Here is a 17,681-nt window from a genome sequence, read left to right as displayed (position 1 = left end):
CTCGACTTGTGCCCATGACCTCAGGGAGCTTAGCGGGGTTCCTCTGAGAAGTCAGGGATACTGTGGAGTTGAGAGGGGCTTCTCGGGACATCACAGGGACTGGTGCAATTGAAGAGGACCTAATCTCGGATTGAGGCAGTAACGTCAGGGTTCCTCTCCATTTCTGACTCGGATAGCAGGGTCCCTGCAGAGTTGGGACAGGAGAGTCAGACCTCGTCTTGTGTGGAGTAATGGAACTCCGCTTGCCTCTCGAGTTGTTCACGGGATGACAGGCCACCTGTCGAGTTGTATGTGGAACCTGCGGTTTTGGGGGACGATGCACAGGGGTGTCAGTGCCCCTTCGTGTTGTGCCTTCATCCACAGGGTTACCTTCGAAGAGGTGACCGGGCATCGGGATCTTATCAATAGCGGACCAGGAAATCGGGGTCTTTCGGCATGTGGCACAACCCACGAGGCTACGTCTCGACTTCCCTCGTGAGACTGGCCTCATCCTGAGGTTCGCCGGGAAGTCTGGGAACCCCTTCCAGACAAAGCAGGGGAATCGACCCTCCTGTCGCCATCAGGAGGGGAGAAGAGGCTCAGCTGAAGCGGTGCTGGGAACCTCCATGTTCTCCTCGAGTGAGACCGGGGTGTCAGGGAAATTTGGGGGTCGCATCAAGGGTGCCAAGTACCGTTTCACACTTCAAGACGGAACATGGGACTTCCCTGGAGACGCTATAGCTGACAGGGGCCTCATATTTCGATGACGGAGGAGCCACGTTGTTTTTCTCCAGTTGCCGCGGGATTCTCGAATTACAATGGGGAATACAGGCTTCCTCTTGTGTTGGCCCAGGGAAGTCCAATCATCCATTCGAGTTGCGAGGGAGAGCTGGGGATTGCACTTGAGTCAATGCAGGACAAAAAAGACCTCATTTAGGCTTGTGTCCAGGACCGAGTTTTCCTCTACAGGGGCAACACGGATCTCGGGATCCCATTCCAGACTCACCCAAGTAGTCAGGCCTCGGCTCGAGGGCAAGCAACGGACTCTGCTCTCCTCTAGAGTAGCGACGTGTATCTCTTGGAGGCTACTGAGTGGCCTAAAGGGAGTCAGGCCTCCAGTGGAGTTTGGAGAGTGGACTCGGGATTGCTCTCTAGGTCATGTAGGAAAAGAAGGCCCTCATCTTACGATGATGGGGGCGTCTCGTGAGTTTTCTCGAGCGGCGGTGCCAGTGTGGGGTTTTCATGAGGTAGGACGGGGAGGGCAGGGAGCCTCTCGTGTGGCGCCAGGGAAGTTAGGTTTCAATGGGCGTGGCGAGGGGAATGCGTCATTGCTCTCCAGTCATGGTAGGGTATCGGGCCTCAAGACGCGGTAAAGAAGGACTCTCAAGGTCTTTCTCAGAATGCAGCAGGAAACCCTGGGTTCACTCGACTTGTGCCAGTGACCGCAGAGAGCTTCTGAGGGTGCCTCTGAGAATCAGGGATACTGTGGAGTTTTAGGGGCCTCTCGGGACTCCACTGGGTATGGCGCAATGGAAGAGGGCCTCATTTCGAGTTGATGCAGGAACGTCAGGTTTCATCTACATTTCTGACTCCGATCACACGGTCCCTGCAGAGTTGGGAAAGGAGAGTCAGGCCTTCTCTTGTGTGGAGGAACGGAACTCCGCATGCCTCTCTAGTTCTTCAAGGGATGACAGGACACTTGTCGATCTGTGTTTGGAATCTGCGTGTTTTTCCGTACTATGCATGGGGATGTCAGTACCCCTTCGTGTTGTGCATTCATCCACAGGTTTGCTTTCGAAGAGGTGTCCTGGCATCGGGTTCCTATTAAGAGCGGACTGGGAAATCGGGGTCTTTCCGCATGTGGCACCACCCACCAGGCTACGTCTCGAATTTCCTAGTGAGACCGGCCTCATCCTGAGGTGCGCCGGGAAGGTCGGAACCCCTTGCAGACAAAGCAGGGGAATCGACCCTCCTGTCTCGATCAGGAGGGGAGAAGGGGCACAGATGAGGTGATGCCGGGAACCTCGGTGTTCCCCTCCAGTGAGACCAGTGTGTTGGGGAACTTTTGGGGTCGCATCAAAGGTGCCAAGTACCGTATCGCACTTCAAGATGGAACGTAAGACTTCTTTTGAGACGCTGTAGCGGCAATGGCCGCATCTTGCGATGAAGAGGGAACGACGTGGTTTTTCTCGAGTTGTGGCGGGATTCTTGAGTTACAACGGGAAATTCAGGCTTCCTCTTCTGTTGGCCCAGGGAAGTCCAGTCTTCCATTCGAGTTGCGAGGGAGAGTTGGGGATTGCTCTCGAGTCACTGCAGGAAAAAAGAGACCTCATCTAGGCTTGTGTCCAGGACCTAATGTTTCTCTCCAGGGGCGACAGGGACCTCCGGTTCACATATCAGACACACCCGAGGAGTCAGGCCTCGCCTCGAGGGGAAGGAAAAGACTCCGCTCTCCTCTCGAGTCGCGACGGGTGTGTCTTGGAGTCTACTGAGTGACCAAAAGGGAGTCAAGCCTACTGTGGAGTTTGGAGAGAGGACTCGGGATTGCTCTCCAGGCCATGCTAGAAAAGAAGGCCGTCATGTCGCGAAAATGGGGGCGTCTCATGGGTTTTCTCTATCTGTGGCGCCAGTGTTTGGTTTCCCACGAGGTATGACGGGGAGCTCAGGGAGCCTCTCGTGTGGTGCCAGGGAAGTCAGGGCTTCATGAGTGTAGCAGAGGGAGCGTGTCATTGCCCTCGAGTCATGGTAGGGGAATCAGGCCTCAAAATGCGTTGAAGAAGGACTCTTGAGTTCTTTCTATGGTGGCGGCAGTAAACCCTGGGTTCACTCGAATTGTGCTGGTGACCTCAGGGAGCTTCTCAGGGTGCCTCTGAGAAGTCAGGGATACTTTGGAGCTGGGACGCGTCTCTCGGGACTCCACTGGGTTTCGTGAAATGGAAGAGGTCCTAATCTCGAGTGGAGGCAGGAACCTCAGCGTTCCTCTCGTGACTTCACTGGCGCTGGTCTGATTCGGATCGCAAAGTCCCTGCAGAGTTGGAACAGGAGAGTCAGGCATCGTCTTGTGTAGAGGAATGAAACCCCACTTGCCTCTCGAGTTCTTCAGGGATGACAAGCCACTTGTTGAGCTGTATGTGGAACCTGCGGGTTTTTCCGGACGATGCACGAGGGTGTCAGTGCCCCTTTGTGTTGTGCCTTCATCCACAGGGTTGCCTTCAAAGAGGTGTCCAGGCATCGGGTTCTTATCAAGAGCGTACCGGGAAATCATAGTCTTTTGGCATGTGGTACCACCCGCGAGCTACGTCTCGAATTTCCTCTTGAGACTGGCCTCATCCTGAAGTGCCCCGTGAAGGTCGGGAAGCCCTTACAAACAAAGCAGGGTAAGTGACCCTGCTATCACGAACAGGAGGGGAGAAGGGGCTCAGATAAACTGGTGCCGGGAACCTCGGTGTTCACCTCGAGTGAGACCGATATTTCGGGGAACTTTTGGGGTCACATCAAGGGTGTCAAGTATCGTTTTGCACTTCAAGACGGAACGTGGGACTTTTCTTGAGAAGCTGTAGCGGGCAAGGGCCTCATCTTGTGATGACGAGGGAACCAAGTGCTTTTTCTCGAGTTGCGGCGGGATTCTCGAGTTACGAAGGGGAATTCAGGCTTCCTCTTGTGTTGGCCCAGGGAAGTCCAATCTTCCATTCGAGTTGTCAGGGAGAGCGGGGGATTGCTCTCGAGTTACAGAAGGGCAAAAGAGACCTCATCTAGGCTTGTTTCCAGGACCTAATGTTCCTCTCCAGGGGAGACAGGGATCTCGGGGTTGCATTCCAGACCCACCTGGTGAGTCAGGCCTTGTGTCGAAGGGAAGCAAAGGACTCAATTCTCCTCTCGAGTCGCGACGGGTATCTCTTGGAGCCCACTAAGTGGCCTAAAGGGAGTCAAGCCTCCTGTGGAGTTTGGAAAGAGGATTCGGGATTCCTCTCCAGGCCATGCAGGAAAAGAAGGCCCTCATCTCGCGATGACAGGGGCGTATGGTGAGTTTTCTCAAGCTGCGGCGTCAGTGTGGGGTTTCTCACGAGGTACGACAGGGAGCTCAGGGAGCCTCTCTTATGGCGCCAGGGAAGTCAGGTCTCCATATGCGTGGCGAGGGGGTGCGTGTCATTTCTATAGAGCCATGGAAGCAGATTCAGGCTTCAAGACACGTTGAAGTAGGACTCTCGAGGTCTTTTTCCCATTGTGGCAGGAAACCCTGGGTTCCCTCGACATGTGCCGGTGACCTCATGGAGCTTCTCCGGGTGCCTCTGAGAAGTCAGGGGTACTGTGGATTTGGGAGGGGCCTCTCTGGACTCCACTGGGTTTGGTGCAATGGATGAGAGCCTCATCTCGAGTGGAGGCAGGTACCTCATGTTTCCTCTCCTGGGTTTCCTGTCGCTGGTACTGACTCGGATCGCAGTTTCCCTGCAGAGTTGGTACAGAAAATCAGGTCTCGTCTTGTGTGGAGGAATGGAACTCCACTTGCCTCTCGAGTTGTTCACGGGCTGACAGACCACTTGTCGAACTGTGTTTGTAACCTGCGGGTTTTTCTGGACGATGCACGGTGTCAGTGCCCCTTCGTGTTGTGCTTTCATCCACAGGTTTTCCTTCGTAAAGGTGTCATGGCATCACGTTCTTATCAAGAGAAGACCGGGAAATCGGGGTCTTTCGGCTTGTGGCACCACCCACGAGGCTATGTTTCGAATTTCCTCGTGAGACCTGCCTCATCCTTAGGCGCGCTGGAAAGGTCGGGAACCCCTTCCAGACATAGCAGGGGAATCGACACTCCTGTCGCGATCACGAGGGGAGAAGGAGCTCAAATGATGTGGTTCCGGGAACCTCGGTGTTCCTTTCGAGTGAGACCGGTATGTCGGGGAATTTTGAGATTGCATCAAGGGTGCCAAGTACCGTTTCGCACTTCAAGACAGAAAGTGGGACTTCTCTTGAGTCGCTGTAGCGGGCAAGGGCCTCATCTAGCGCTGATGGGGGAACCACGTGGATTTTCTCGAGTTTCGGCGGGATTCTCGAGTTACGATGTCGAATTCAGGCTTCCAATTGTATTGGCCCAGGGAAGTCCAATCTTCAATTCGATTTGCGAGGGAGACCTGGTGATTGCGCTCTAGTAACTGCAGTGCAAAATAGACCTCATCTAGGCTTGTGTCCAGGACCGAGTTTTCCTCTCCAGGTGTGACAGGAACTCGGGGTTGCATTCCAGACTCACACGGGGAGTCAGGCCTCGTCTCGAGGGGAAGCAAAGGACTCTGCTCTTCCTTCAGGTCCTGACAGGTATCTCTTGGAGCCAACTGAGAGGCCTAAAGAGAGTCAAGCCTCCTGTGGAGTCTGGAGAGAGGACTCGGTTTTGCTCTCCATGCCAGGCAGGAAACAAGTCCCTCATCTCGTGATGACGGGGGCGTATCGTGGGTTTTCTCGAGCTGCGGTGCCTGAATGGGGTTTCCGAAAAGGTACGACGGGGAGCTCAGGGAGACTCTCTTCAGGAGTCAGGGAAGTCAGGTCTCCATGCACATGGCGATGGGGAGCGGGTCTTTGCTCTCGAGTCATGGTAGGGGAATCGGGCCTCAAGACGCGCCGAAGGACTCTCAAGGTCTTTCTCGGGTCGCAGCAGGAAACCCTGGGTTCCCTGGACTTGAGCCGGTGACCTCAGGTAGATTCTCAAGGTGCCTCTGAGAATTCAGGGATACTGTGGAGTTGGGAGGGGCCTCCAGCGACTCATCTGGGTTTGGTGCAATGGAAGAGGACCTCACCTCGAGGGGAGACAGGAACCTCAGGATTCCTCTCCGTTTCAGACTCCGACCGCAGGGTTCCTGCAGAGTTGGGACACGAGAGTCAGTCCTCGTCTTGTCTGAGGAAGGGAAGCCCGCTGGACTCTCGAGTTGCTCAGGGTGTCGCAGGCCCCTCGTCGAGCTGTGTGTGGAACCCGCGGGTCGTTGCAGACGATGCACGGGGGTGGCAGTGCCCCTTCGTGTTGTGCCTTCACCCACAGGGTTGCCTTCGAAGAGGGGTCCGGGCCTCGGGTCCTTCTCAAGAGCGGACCGGGGAATCGGGGGCGTTCGGCATGTGGCACCACCCACGTGGATCATCTCGAATTTCTTCGTGAGACCGGCCTCATGCTGAGGTGCGCCGGGAAGGCCGGGAACCCCTTCCAGACCACGCGGGGGAATCGACTCTCCTGTCGCGATCAGGAGGGGAGAAGGGGCTCAGAGGAAGCGGTGCCGGGACCCTCGGTATTCCCCTCGGGGGACCCCGGCGTATCGGGGGACTTATGGGGGTGGCAGGAAGGCTGTCAGGGACCGTTTCGCCCTTCAGGGCGGAACAGGGGACTTCCCTTGAGACGCCGTCGCGGGCAAGGGCCTCATCTTGCCAAGAGGTGGGAACCACGTGGTTTTTCTCGAGTTGCGGCGGGATTCTCGAGTTACGACGGGGATCTCAGCCTTCCCCTTGGGTTGGCCCTGGGAAGCCCAATCTTCCCCTCGGGTGGCGAGGGAAAGCTGGGGGTTGCGCTCGAGTCACTGCAGGGCCGAAGAGACCTCACCTAGGCGTGTGTCCGGGACCTAATATTCCTCTCCAGGGAAGGCAGGGATCTCGGGGTTGCATTCCAGGCTCCCCCGGGGAGTCAGGCCTCGTCTCGAGGGGAAGCCAAGGACTCCGCTCTCCTCTCGAGTCGCGACGCGGGTCTCTTGGAGCCCCCTGAGCGGACTCAAGGGAGTCCAGCCTCCTCTTCCGTTTGGAGAGAGGACCCGGGATTGCTCTCCAGGCCATGCAGGAAAAGAAGGCCCTCAGCTCGCGAGGACGGGGGCGTCTCAGGGGTTTCCTCGAGCTGCGGCGCCCGTGGGGGTTTTCTCCCGAGGCACGACGAGGATCTCAGGGAGCCTCTCGTGCGGCGCCAGGGAAGTCAGGTCTCCATGCGCGTGGCGAGGGGGAGCGCGTCCTGGCTCTCGAGTCACGGGAGGGGACTAGGGCCTCGAGACGCGTTGAAGAAGGACTCTCGAGGTCTTCCTCCGGGGGCGGCGGGAAACCCTCGTGTCCCTCGCCTTCTGCCTGGGACCTTAGGGAACTTCCCAGGGTGCCTCTGAGAGGCGAGGGATCCTGTGGAGGTGGCGGGGCCCCTCGGGACTCCGCTGGGTCTGGCGCAACGGAAGAGGGCCTCACCTCGAGGGGAGGCAGGAACCTCAGACTTCCTCTCCGTTTCGGACTCCGACTGCAGGGTCCCTGAAGAGTTGGGACAGGAGAGTCAGGCCTCGTCTTGTCTGAGGAAGGGAACCCCGCTGGCCTCTCGAGTTGCTCAGGGGGTCTCAGGCCCCTCGTCGAGCTGTGTGTGGAACCCGCGGGTCTTTGCGGACGATGCACGGGGGTGGCAGTGCCCCTTCGTGTTGTGCCTTCACCCACAGTGTTGCCTTCGAAGAGGGGTCCGGGCCTCGGGTCCTTCTCAAGGGCGGACCGGGGAATCGGGTGCGTTCGGCATGTGGCCCCACCCACGTGGCTCATCTCGAATTTCCTCGTGAGACCGGCCTCATCCTGAGGTGCGCCGGGAAGGCCGGGAACCCCTTCCAGACCACGCAGGGAAATCGCCTCTCCTGTCACGATCAGGAGGGGAGAAGGGGCTCAGAGGAAGCGCTGCAGGGACCCTCGGTGTTCCCCTCGAGGGAACCCGGCGTGTCGGTGGACTTTTGGGGGTCGCAGGAAGGCTGTCAGGGACCGTTTCGCCCTTCAGGGCGGAACAGGGGACTTCCCTTGAGACGCCGTGGCGGGCAAGGGCCTCATCTTGCCAAGAGGTGGGAACCACGTGGTTTTTCTCGAGTTGCGGTGCCATTCTCGAGTTACGACGGGGATCTCAGCCTTCCCCTTGGGTTGGCCCTGGGAAGCCCAATCTTCCCCTCGGGTCGCGAGGGAAAGCTGGGGGTTGCGCTCGAGTCACTGCAGGGCCGAAGAGACCTCACCTAGGCGTGTGTCCGGGACCTCATATTCCTCTCCAGGGAAGGCAGGGATCTCGGGGTTGCATTCCAGGCTCCCCCGGGGAGTCAGGCCTCGTCTCGAGAGGAAGCCAAGGACTCCGCTCTCCTCTCGAGTCGCGACGCGGGTCTCTTGGAGCCCCCTGAGCGGCCTCAAGGGAGTCCAGCCTCCTCTTCCGTTTGGAGAGAGCACCCGGGATTGCTCTCCAGGCCATGCAGGAAAAGAAGGCCCTCAGCTCGCGAGGACGGGGGCGTCTCAGGGGTTTCCTCGAGCTGCGGCGCCCGTGGGGGTTTTCTCGCGAGGCACGACGAGGATCTCAGAGAGCCTCTCGTGCGGCGCCAGGGAAGTCAGGTCTCCATGCGCGTGGCGAGGGGGAGCGCGTCCTGGCTCTCGAGTCACGGGAGGGGACTAGGGCCTCGAGACGCGTTGAAGAAGGACTCTCGAGGTCTTCCTCGGGGGGCGGCGGGAAACCCTCGTGTCCCTCGCCTTCTGCCGGGGACCTTAGGGAACGTCCCAGGGTGCCTCTGAGAGGCGAGGGATCCTGTGGAGGTGGCGGGGCCCCTCGGGACTCCGCTGGGTCTGGCGCAACGGAAGAGGGCCTCACCTCGAGGGGAGGCAGGAACCTCAGGCTTCCTCTCCGTTTCGGACTCCGACCGCAGGGTCCCTGCAGAGTTGGGACAGGAGAGTCAGGCCTCGTCTTGTCTGAGGAAGGGAACCCCGCTGGCCTCTCGAGTTGCTCAGGGGGTCTCAGGCCCCTCGTCGAGCTGTGTGTGGAACCCGCGGGTCTTTGCGGACGATGCACGGGGGTGGCAGTGCCCCTTCGTGTTGTGCCTTCACCCACAGGGTTGCCTTCGAAGAGGGGTCCGGGCCTCGGGTCCTTCTCAAGGGCGGACCGGGGAATCGGGGGCGTTCGGCATGTGGCCCCACCCACGTGGCTCGTCTCGAATTTCCTCGTGAGACCGGCCTCATCCTGAGGTGCGCCGGGAAGGCCGGGAACCCCTTCCAGACCACGCAGGGGAATCGCCTCTCCTGTCGCGATCAGGAGGGGAGAAGGGGCTCAGAGGAAGCGGTGCCGGGACCCTCGGTGTTCCCCTATGGGGAACCCAGCGTGTCGGGGGACTTTTGGGGGTCGCAGGAAGGCTGTCAGGGACCGTTTCGCCCTTCAGGGCGGAACAGGGGACTTCCCTTGAGACGCCGTGGCGGGCAAGGGCCTCATCTTGCCAAGAGGTGGGAACCACGTGGTTTTTCTCGAGTTGCGGCGGGATTCTCGAGTTACGACGGGGATCTCAGCCTTCCCCTTGGGTTGGCCCTGGGAAGCCCAATCTTCCCCTCGGGTTGCGAGGGAAAGCTGGGGGTTGCGCTCGAGTCACTGCAGGGCCGAAGAGACCTCACCTAGGCGTGTGTCCGGGACCTAATATTCCTCTCCAGGGAAGGCAGGGATCTCGGGGTTGCATTCCAGGCTCCCCCGGGGAGTCAGGTCTCGTCTCGAGGGGAAGCCAAGGACTCCGCTCTCCTCTCGAGTCGCGACGCGGGTCTCTTGGAGCCCCCTGAGCGGCCTCAAGGGAGTCCAGCCTCCTCTTCCGTTTGGAGAGAGCACCCGGGATTGCTCTCCAGGCCATGCAGGAAAAGAAGGCCCTCAGCTCGCGAGGACGGGGGCGTCTCAGGGGTTTCCTCGAGCTGCGGCGCCCGTGGGGGTTTTCTCGCGAGGCACGACGAGGATCTCAGAGAGCCTCTCGTGCGGCGCCAGGGAAGTCAGGTCTCCATGTGCGTGACGAGGGGGAGCGCGTCCTGGCTCTCGAGTCACGGGAGGGGACTAGGGCCTCGAGACACGTTGAAGAAGGACTCTCGAGGTCTTCCTCGGGGGGCGGCGGGAAACCCTCGTGTCCCTCGCCTTCTGCCGGGGACCTTAGGGAACGTCCCAGGGTGCCTCTGAGAGGCGAGGGATCCTGTGGAGGTGGCGGGGCCCCTCGGGACTCCGCTGGGTCTGGCGCAACGGAAGAGGGCCTCACCTCGAGGGGAGGCAGGAACCTCAGGCTTCCTCTCCGTTTCGGACTCCGACCGCAGGGTCCCTGCAGAGTTGGGACAGGAGAGTCAGGCCTCGTCTTGTCTGAGGAAGGGAACCCCGCTGGCCTCTCGAGTTGCTCAGGGGGTCTCAGGCCCCTCGTCGAGCTGTGTGTGGAACCCGCGGGTCTTTGCGGACGATGCACGGGGGTGGCAGTGCCCCTTCGTGTTGTGCCTTCACCCACAGGGTTGCCTTCGAAGAGGGGTCCGGGCCTCGGGTCCTTCTCAAGGGCGGACCGGGGAATCGGGGGCGTTCGGCATGTGGCCCCACCCACGTGGCTCGTCTCGAATTTCCTCGTGAGACCGGCCTCATCCTGAGGTGCGCCGGGAAGGCCGGGAACCCCTTCCAGACCACGCAGGGGAATCGCCTCTCCTGTCGCGATCAGGAGGGGAGAAGGGGCTCAGAGGAAGCGGTGCCGGGACCCTCGGTGTTCCCCTCTGGGGAACCCGGCGTGTCGGGGGACTTTTGGGGGTCGCAGGAAGGCTGTCAGGGACCGTTTCGCCCTTCAGGGCGGAACAGGGGACTTCCCTTGAGACGCCGTGACGGGCAAGGGCCTCATCTTGCCAAGAGGTGGGAACCACGTAGTTTTTCTCGAGTTGCGGCGGGATTCTCGAGTTACGACGGGGATCTCAGCCTTCCCCTTGGGTTGGCCCTGGGAAGCCCAATCTTCCCCTCGAATTGCGAGGGAAAGATGGGGGTTGCGCTCGAGTCACTGCAGGGCCGAAGAGACCTCACCTAGGCGTGTGTCCGGGACCTAATATTCCTCTCCAGGGAAGGCAGGGATCTCGGGGTTGCATTCCAGGCTCCCCCGGGGAGTCAGGCCTCGTCTCGAGAGGAAGCCAAGGACTCCGCTCTCCTCTCGAGTCGCGACGCGGGTCTCTTGGAGCCCCCTGAGCGGCCTTAAGGGAGTCCAGCCTCCTCTTCCGTTTGGAGAGAGGACCCGGGATTGCTCTCCAGGCCATGCAGGAAGAGAAGGCCCTCAGCTCGCGAGGACGGGGGCGTCTCAGGGGTTTCCTCGAGCTGCGGCGCCCGTGGGGGTTTTCTCCCGAGGCACGACGAGGATCTCAGGGAGCCTCTCGTGCGGCGCCAGGGAAGTCAGGTCTCCATGCGCGTGGAGAGGGGGAGCGCGTCCTGGATCTCGAGTCACGGGAGGGGACTAGGGCCTCGAGACGCGTTGAAGAAGGACTCTCGAGGTCTTTCTCGGGGGGCGGCGGGAAACCCTCGTGTCCCTCGCCTTCTGCCGGGGACCTTAGGGAACTTCCCAGGGTGCCTCTGAGAGGCGAGGGATCCTGTGGAGGTGGCGGGGCCCCTCGGGACTCCGCTGGGTCTGGCGCAACGGAAGAGGGCCTCACCTCGAGGGGAGGCAGGAACCTCAGGCTTCCTCTCCGTTTCGGACTCCGCCCGCAGGGTCCCTGCAGAGTTGGGACAGGAGAGTCAGGCCTCGTCTTGTCTGAGGAAGGGAACCCCGCTGGCCTCTCGAGTTGCTCAGGGGGTCTCAGGCCCCTTGTCGAGCTGTGTGTGGAACCCGCGGGTCTTTGCGGACGATGCACGGGGGTGGCAGTGCCCCTTCGTGTTGTGCCTTCACCCACAGGGTTGCCTTCGAAGAGGGGTCCGGGCCTCGGGTCCTTCTCAAGGGCGGACCGGGGAATCGGGGGCGTTCAGCATGTGGCCCCACCCACGTGGCTCGTCTCGAATTTCCTCGTGAGACCGGCCTCATGCTGAGGTGCGCCGGGAAGGCCGGGAACCCCTTCCAGACCACGCAGGGGAATCGCCTCTCCTGTCGCGATCAGGAGGGGAGAAGGGGCTCAGAGGAAGCGGTGCCGGGACCCTCGGTGTTCCCCTCTGGGGAACCCGGCGTGTCGGGGGACTTTTGGGGGTCGCAGGAAGGCTGTCAGGGACCGTTTCGCCCTTCAGGGCGGAACAGGGGACTTCCCTTGAGACGCCGTGGCGGGCAAGGGCCTCCTCTTGCCAAGAGGTGGGAACCACGTGGTTTTTCTCGAGTTGCGGCGGGATTCTCGAGTTACGACGGGGATCTCAGCCTTCCCTTTGGGTTGGCCCTGGGAAGCCCAATCTTCCCCTCGGGTTGCGAGGGAAAGCTGGGGGTTGCGCTCGAGTCACTGCAGGGCCGAAGAGACCTCACCTAGGCGTGTGTCCGGGACCTAATATTCCTCTCCAGGGAAGGCAGGGATCTCGGGGTTGCATTCCAGGCTCCCCCGGGGAGTCAGGCCTTGTCTCGAGGGGAAGCCAAGGACTCCGCTCTCCTCTCGAGTCGCGACGCGGGTCTCTTGGAGCCCCCTGAGCGGCCTCAAGGGAGTCCAGCTTCCTCTTCCGTTTGGAGAGAGGACCCGGGATTGCTCTCCAGGCCATGCAGGAAGAGAACGCCCTCAGCTCGCGAGGACAGGGGCGTCTCAGGGGTTTCCTCGAGCTGCGGCGCCCGTGGGGGTTTTCTCCCGAGGCACGACGAGGATCTCAGGGAGCCTCTCGTGCGGCACCAGGGAAGTCAGGTCTCCATGCGCGTGGCGAGGGGGAGAGCGTCCTGGCTCTCGAGTCACGGGAGGGGACTAGGGCCTCGAGACGCGTTGAAGAAGGACTCTCGAGGTCTTTCTCGGGGGGCGGCGGGAAACCCTCGTGTCCCTCGCCTTCTGCCGGGGACCTTAGGGAACTTCCCAGGGTGCCTCTGAGAGGCGAGGGATCCTGTGGAGGTGGCGGGGCCCCTCGGGACTCCGCTGGGTCTGGCGCAACGGAAGAGGGCCTCACCTCGAGGGGAGGCAGGAACCTCAGGCTTCCTCTCCGTTTCGGACTCCGACCGCAGGGTCCCTGCAGAGTTGGGACAGGAGAGTCAGGCCTCGTCCTGTCTGAGGAAGGGAACCCCGCTGGCCTCTCGAGTTGCTCAGGGGGTCTCAGGCCCCTCGTCGAGCTGTGTGTGGAACCCGCGGGTCTTTGCGGACGATGCACGGGGTTGGCAGTGCCCCTTCGTCTTGTGCCTTCCCCCACAGGGTTGCCTTCGAAGAGGGGTCCGGGCCTCGGGTCCTTCTCAAGGGCGGACCGGGGAATCGGGGGCGTTCGGCATGTGGCCCCACCCACGTGGCTCGTCTCGAATTTCCTCGTGAGACCGGCCTCATCCTGAGGTGCGCCGGGAAGGCCGGGAACCTCTTCCAGATCACGCAGGGGATTCGCCTCTCCTGTCGCGATCAGGAGGGGAGAAGGGGCACAGAGGAAGCGGTGCCGGGACCCTCGGTGTTCCCCTTGAGGGAACCCGGCGTGTCGGGGGACTTTTAGGGGTCGCAGGAAGGCTGTCAGGGACCGTTTCGCCCTTCAGGGCGGAACAGGGGACTTCCCTTGAGACGCCGCGGCGGGCAAGGGCCTCATCTTGCCAAGAGGTGGGAACCACGTGGTTTTTCTCGAGTTGCGGCGGGATTCTCGAGTTACGAGGGGGATCTCAGCCTTCTCCTTGGGTTGGCCCTGGGAAGCCCAATCTTCCCCTCGGGTTGCGAGGGAAAGCTGGGCGTTGCGCTCGGGTTACTGCAGGGCCGAAGAGACCTCACCTAGGCGTGTGTCCGGGACCTAATATTCCTCTCCAGGGAAGGCAGGGATCTCGGGGTTGCATTCCAGGCTCCCCCGGGGAGTCAGGCCTCGTCTCGAGGGGAAGCCAAGGACTCCGCTCTCCTCTCGAGTCGCGACGCGGGTCTCTTGGAGCCCCCTGAGCGGACTCAAGGGAGTCCAGCCTCCTCTTCCGTTTGGAGAGAGGACCCGGGATTGCTCTCCAGGCCATGCAGGAAAAGAAGGCCCTCAGCTCGCGAGGACGGGGGCGTCTCAGGGGTTTCCTCGAGCTGCGGCGCCCGTGGGGGTTTTCTCCCGAGGCACGACGAGGATCTCAGGGAGCCTCTCGTGCGGCGCCAGGGAAGTCAGGTCTCCATGCGCGTGGCGAGGGGGAGCGCGTCCTGGCTCTCGAGTCACGGGAGGGGACTAGGGCCTCGAGACGCGTTGAAGAAGGACTCTCGAGGTCTTCCTCCGGGGGCGGCGGGAAACCCTCGTGTCCCTCGCCTTCTGCCTGGGACCTTAGGGAACTTCCCAGGGTGCCTCTGAGAGGCGAGGGATCCTGTGGAGGTGGCGGGGCCCCTCGGGACTCCGCTGGGTCTGGCGCAACGGAAGAGGGCCTCACCTCGAGGGGAGGCAGGAACCTCAGACTTCCTCTCCGTTTCGGACTCCGACTGCAGGGTCCCTGAAGAGTTGGGACAGGAGAGTCAGGCCTCGTCTTGTCTGAGGAAGGGAACCCCGCTGGCCTCTCGAGTTGCTCAGGGGGTCTCAGGCCCCTCGTCGAGCTGTGTGTGGAACCCGCGGGTCTTTGCGGACGATGCACGGGGGTGGCAGTGCCCCTTCGTGTTGTGCCTTCACCCACAGTGTTGCCTTCGAAGAGGGGTCCGGGCCTCGGGTCCTTCTCAAGGGCGGACCGGGGAATCGGGTGCGTTCGGCATGTGGCCCCACCCACGTGGCTCATCTCGAATTTCCTCGTGAGACCGGCCTCATCCTGAGGTGCGCCGGGAAGGCCGGGAACCCCTTCCAGACCACGCAGGGAAATCGCCTCTCCTGTCACGATCAGGAGGGGAGAAGGGGCTCAGAGGAAGCGGTGCCGGGACCCTCGGTGTTCCCCTCGAGGGAACCCGGCGTGTCGGTGGACTTTTGGGGGTCGCAGGAAGGCTGTCAGGGACCGTTTCGCCCTTCAGGGCGGAACAGGGGACTTCCCTTGAGACGCCGTGGCGGGCAAGGGCCTCATCTTGCCAAGAGGTGGGAACCACGTGGTTTTTCTCGAGTTGCGGCGCCATTCTCGAGTTACGACGGGGATCTCAGCCTTCCCCTTGGGTTGGCCCTGGGAAGCCCAATCTTCCCCTCGGGTCGCGAGGGAAAGCTGGGGGTTGCGCTCGAGTCACTGCAGGGCCGAAGAGACCTCACCTAGGCGTGTGTCCGGGACCTCATATTCCTCTCCAGGGAAGGCAGGGATCTCGGGGTTGCATTCCAGGCTCCCCCGGGGAGTCAGGCCTCGTCTCGAGAGGAAGCCAAGGACTCCGCTCTCCTCTCGAGTCGCGACGCGGGTCTCTTGGAGCCCCCTGAGCGGCCTCAAGGGAGTCCAGCCTCCTCTTCCGTTTGGAGAGAGCACCCGGGATTGCTCTCCAGGCCATGCAGGAAAAGAAGGCCCTCAGCTCGCGAGGACGGGGGCGTCTCAGGGGTTTCCTCGAGCTGCGGCGCCCGTGGGGGTTTTCTCGCGAGGCACGACGAGGATCTCAGAGAGCCTCTCATGCGGCGCCAGGGAAGTCAGGTCTCCATGCGCGTGGCGAGGGGGAGCGCGTCCTGGCTCTCGAGTCACGGGAGGGGACTAGGGCCTCGAGACGCGTTGAAGAAGGACTCTCGAGGTCTTCCTCGGGGGGCGGCGGGAAACCCTCGTGTCCCTCGCCTTCTGCCGGGGACCTTAGGGAACGTCCCAGGGTGCCTCTGAGAGGCGAGGGATCCTGTGGAGGTGGCGGGGCCCCTCGGGACTCCGCTGGGTCTGGCGCAACGGAAGAGGGCCTCACCTCGAGGGGAGGCAGGAACCTCAGGCTTCCTCTCCGTTTCGGACTCCGACCGCAGGGTCCCTGCAGAGTTGGGACAGGAGAGTCAGGCCTCGTCTTGTCTGAGGAAGGGAACCCCGCTGGCCTCTCGAGTTGCTCAGGGGGTCTCAGGCCCCTCGTCGAGCTGTGTGTGGAACCCGCGGGTCTTTGCGGACGATGCACGGGGGTGGCAGTGCCCCTTCGTGTTGTGCCTTCACCCACAGGGTTGCCTTCGAAGAGGGGTCCGGGCCTCGGGTCCTTCTCAAGGGCGGACCGGGGAATCGGGGGCGTTCGGCATGTGGCCCCACCCACGTGGCTCGTCTCGAATTTCCTCGTGAGACCGGCCTCATCCTGAGGTGCGCCGGGAAGGCCGGGAACCCCTTCCAGACCACGCAGGGGAATCGCCTCTCCTGTCGCGATCAGGAGGGGAGAAGGGGCTCAGAGGAAGCGGTGCCGGGACCCTCGGTGTTCCCCTATGGGGAACCCAGCGTGTCGGGGGACTTTTGGGGGTCGCAGGAAGGCTGTCAGGGACCGTTTCGCCCTTCAGGGCGGAACAGGGGACTTCCCTTGAGACGCCGTGGCGGGCAAGGGCCTCCTCTTGCCAAGAGGTGGGAACCACGTGGTTTTTCTCGAGTTGCGGCGGGATTCTCGAGTTACGACGGGGATCTCAGCCTTCCCCTTGGGTTGGCCCTGGGAAGCCCAATCTTCCCCTCGGGTTGCGAGGGAAAGCTGGGGGTTGCGCTCGAGTCACTGCAGGGCCGAAGAGACCTCACCTAGGCGTGTGTCCGGGACCTCATATTCCTCTCCAGGGAAGGCAGGGATCTCGGGGTTGCATTCCAGGCTCCCCCGGGGAGTCAGGTCTCGTCTCGAGGGGAAGCCAAGGACTCCGCTCTCCTCTCGAGTCGCGACGCGGGTCTCTTGGAGCCCCCTGAGCGGCCTCAAGGGAGTCCAGCCTCATCTTCCGTTTGGAGAGAGCACCCGGGATTGCTCTCCAGGCCATGCAGGAAAAGAAGGCCCTCAGCTCGCGAGGACGGGGGCGTCTCAGGGGTTTCCTCGAGCTGCGGCGCCCGTGGGGGTTTTCTCGCGAGGCACGACGAGGATCTCAGAGAGCCTCTCGTGCGGCGCCAGGGAAGTCAGGTCTCCATGTGCGTGACGAGGGGGAGCGCGTCCTGGCTCTCGAGTCACGGGAGGGGACTAGGGCCTCGAGACACGTTGAAGAAGGACTCTCGAGGTCTTCCTCGGGGGGCGGCGGGAAACCCTCGTGTCCCTCGCCTTCTGCCGGGGACCTTAGGGAACGTCCCAGGGTGCCTCTGAGAGGCGAGGGATCCTGTGGAGGTGGCGGGGCCCCTCGGGACTCCGCTGGGTCTGGCGCAACGGAAGAGGGCCTCACCTCGAGGGGAGGCAGGAACCTCAGGCTTCCTCTCCGTTTCGGACTCCGACCGCAGGGTCCCTGCAGAGTTGGGACAGGAGAGTCAGGCCTCGTCTTGTCTGAGGAAGGGAACCCCGCTGGCCTCTCGAGTTGCTCAGGGGGTCTCAGGCCCCTCGTCGAGCTGTGTGTGGAACCCGCGGGTCTTTGCGGACGATGCACGGGGGTGGCAGTGCCCCTTCGTGTTGTGCCTTCACCCACAGGGTTGCCTTCGAAGAGGGGTCCGGGCCTCGGGTCCTTCTCAAGGGCGGACCGGGGAATCGGGGGCGTTCGGCATGTGGCCCCACCCACGTGGCTCGTCTCGAATTTCCTCGTGAGACCTGCCTCATCCTGAGGTGGGCCGGGAAGCCCGGGAACCTCTTCCAGATCACGCAGGGGAATCGCCTCTCCTGTCGCGATCAGGAGGGTAGAAGGGGCACAGAGGAAGCGGTGCCGGGACCCTCGGTGTTCCCCTTGAGGGAACCCAGCGTGTCGGGGGACTTTTAGGGGTCGCAGGAAGGCTGTCAGGGACCGTTTCGCCCTTCAGGGCGGAACAGGGGACTTCCCTTGAGACGCCGCGGCGGGCAAGGGCCTCATCTTGCCAAGAGGTGGGAACCACGTGGTTTTTCTCGAGTTGCGGCGGGATTCTCGAGTTACGACGGGG

This window comes from Bubalus kerabau, chromosome 10 (assembly GCF_029407905.1).
Source record: "Bubalus kerabau isolate K-KA32 ecotype Philippines breed swamp buffalo chromosome 10, PCC_UOA_SB_1v2, whole genome shotgun sequence".
NCBI lineage: Eukaryota > Metazoa > Chordata > Mammalia > Artiodactyla > Bovidae > Bubalus > Bubalus kerabau.
The sequence above is the reverse complement of the archived record's forward strand: the minus strand, read 5'-3'. Positions refer to the sequence as shown.